We start from the raw sequence: 3,419 nt of genomic DNA on the forward strand, positions 1-3,419 counted from the left end.
CTGGCGTCGTGAGGGAGTTTGTTCCACCATTGGGGAGCCAGAGCAGCGAACAGTTTTGACTACCAAATACTAATTGAGTGTATGTAAACGTCTGACCGACTGGTTACATGATAAAATAAATAAAAGCTGAAATAAATCATTCTCTCCTGTTATTCTGGCATTTCACATTCTTAAAATAAAGTGGTGATCCTAACTGACCTAAGACAGGGAATTTTTACTAGGATTAAATGTCAGGAATTGTGAAAAACTGAGTTTAAATGCATTTGCTCAAGGTGTATGTAAACTTCCGACTTCAACTGTACATCTTTTGTCTTGCCCATTCACCCTCTGAATGGCACACACACACAATCCATGTCTCAATTGTCTCAAGGCTTAAATATCCTTCAACTTGTCTCCTCCCCTTTATCTGCATTGATTGAATTGGATTTAACAAGTGACATCTATCAGGGATCATAGCTTTCACCTGGATTCACCTGGTCAGTCCATGTCATGGAAATGCAGGTGTTCTTAATGTTTTGTACACTCAGTTAATCATCCTTAACTTAACCAGAGGTGGGACCAAGTCATTGTAAGTCTCAAGTCTTAGCACTCAAGTCCCAAGTCAAGACAGGGAAGTCCAAGTCAAGACTCAAGTCCTAAACTTTGAGTTCCGAGTCCTAAACAAGTCATAATGTGCTCTTCACAAAATGTAATACCATTTCATATTTTTAACAAGAGTAATAGTGTAATACAATTACCCAAATCATGAATGCTTTCAAAAATATCTAAATATTTAATCCTTTCCAAATAAAACGTTATATTTCCATGGAAATACATGGGTAGCCATGAGAAGGACACACACCCAATAGTGATCGACTATCGAGGATCGATATGGGGCGCAATCGGGCGATGTAGGCTTGTACACAATTGCCCAACCTTAACACACACATACACCCACTCCCTCTGTGTGGTTACAGTAGGTTAACGTATGTCAATGATTTTAGGAACAGGAGTAACATCATTGCCTAGCCAGTTGTAGTTGCAGCTTCAAATGTTGAACAAATTTGGAAATTGTTGCGCCTCCATCTGTAATTTTCTTCCCGCATGTTTTGCAAGTTGCAATCTGTTTTTTGTTGATGCAGCGTCGTCTTTATATCCGAAAATAATAATTTTGGGTATCATCTTTCCAAGGGCTCCATCTGAAAATCGCCCGCCGATGTTCCTCTGCACAGCCACGCACTACTTTGTCTCAGCTGTTACAATTTGATTGGCTGCTGTCCGATTCAAACTGTAATCCATTATATGAAGAGATGATGCAGTGCACACATTTTTTAATAGCATCATTTTAAATTTGGGCTTGGGGAGGGTATATCAAGTCAGGTCGAGTCATAAGGCTCAAGTCCAAGTCAATTCACTAGTTATTGGTTTCAAAGTCGAGTTGCAAGTCATCATATTTGTGACTCGAGTCCAAGTCATGTGACTCGAGTCCACCACCTCTGCTAAATACTCTTTTGAAATGATGATTCAAAAGAACATCTTAAAAGCCGCATAATGCATGAAACTGCAGTCTAACTTTTGTTCACACAAAACGAAGGGTGAATTAAATCTTAGCTTGATTGAATCTTTTTTTTCTCAATAATATCCCTGGTAAAGTTCTGAGGGGTAGTTAATCCACAATGACTCTGTCAAATGCTCTCCATCAGGTAAGTCACCTCCCGGAATTTGCCGTACCAAACCTAATTACACACGATCTGATATAAAGGATTATTTTATATTGTGGAGGTATTCATATCATGTGTCTGTTTGTTTTAGCAAATCACCAAATTATTTAAAAAAAATGTAATTAACAATGAATTCTAAAAATGTAATTAACATTATGATGATATTGCGCGGGATATACATTTTCATGAAGACTACGACATTCATTATTTTTGTCTGTGCATCATATTTTCGAATGGTTATGATGAAACAAAACTCATGTGTCTGATGTGTTTGGTGAACAGAAGAGGCACGCTAATGCACAGAGCCCAGAGCAACTCCATGCGAGGAGGAGTGATGTCTTTTGGCAATCGATGTTAACATGTTACAAATCTTCAGCCTGCGTTTTCACTTCATTTGATCAAATGGGTTGGTGAAGGTTGGTGAATGACAATAAAGCTGTACGGCTGGTTGGAGTGAGAGAGAGAGAGAGAGAGAGAGAGAGAGAGAGAGAGAGAGAGAGAGAGAGAGAGAGAGAGAGAGAGAGAGAGAGAGAGAGAGAGAGAGAGAGAGAGAGAGAGAGAGAGAGAGAGAGAGAGAGAGAGAGAGAGAGAGAGAGAGGCGCTGACAGTGCACAAGACACCACTGAGTCTCTGCACGTCCATCTGGCACTACAGGAACGCTCAAGCAAAAACTCAAAATATTTCTACGATTTCAAGTAATATTTAAACACAGGTCTGGTTTAAGAGGCCCACATCGCAAGATTTCAACAGAACATCATAACAAGGGCCTAAAATAATATTAGAAAGACTCAAAATGTTAAATGGAACGTTTCACCTAAATTAATAGGCCTCTGAGTAATGTGATTTTGTTTAAATACAGAATGGAGCCACGAAGCAGAGGATTTTCATTGTGGTCTCTGTTATTTTATCTGATATCTAATGTGACAAGCCATATGCCTAGGGGAGACTGGATGTCAGTGGTTTGGTGCAAGTTCACAGTGGGGAACCTAAGCTTTGACAAACTGAAGAGCTTACAGCCCTTGATCCAATTGTTATTGCATGACTGGGCAGCACATGTACACTGTGTTTGTCTTGAATCATAGCTCATATATTTGTGAATGTGAACATCAAAATAAATCGAGGTGACATGCATTCCCTAATAATATGACACATACACATCACACATTCTCAGTTTTGTGCACCCATAGAACCTGACACACTCTGGGACTTACTGGGACTTTCCTGTCGGAGACCGGCTTCACAAGTTGACTTGCCCTCTATGAAGGAGACAAGGGTAAAACTATGACTCCCTCTGTCTGTTCTGAGGCTGAAAACCGACCAGACACCGTGCCAACTGCCAACCTCACCCCACTCCCCTCCACCCCCCCCCCCCTCAAATTTGACTATCTTGGCACACTGTGTCTGTGAACAGCCTTGTACGCTGAAACCCTCCCCCTTCTCACTCCCCCTCCCTCTCTCTTTCTCTCCCCCTCTCCACCACGCTGCCACCTTGTTTTCCCTTAGCCGCCTATCTTTCCTGGACTAATGTGAGTCGACATTCTGTCACCAGAAACCTAAACTCAGCCACTGTACAATATGTCACCACAGTCAGGAATGCATGATATTCACAAGAGCCTCTCTGTCACTATCTATTCTAGTCTTATTTTAAGACTTTTGGGATCTTTGCCTTTCATGCTTCCCCTCCCACAGATGCTAACTCACTCTTGTCTCTCTTCCCTG

The sequence above is a fragment of the Oncorhynchus gorbuscha genome, linkage group LG08 (assembly GCF_021184085.1).
Source record: "Oncorhynchus gorbuscha isolate QuinsamMale2020 ecotype Even-year linkage group LG08, OgorEven_v1.0, whole genome shotgun sequence".
Classification (NCBI taxonomy): Eukaryota; Metazoa; Chordata; class Actinopteri; order Salmoniformes; family Salmonidae; genus Oncorhynchus; species Oncorhynchus gorbuscha.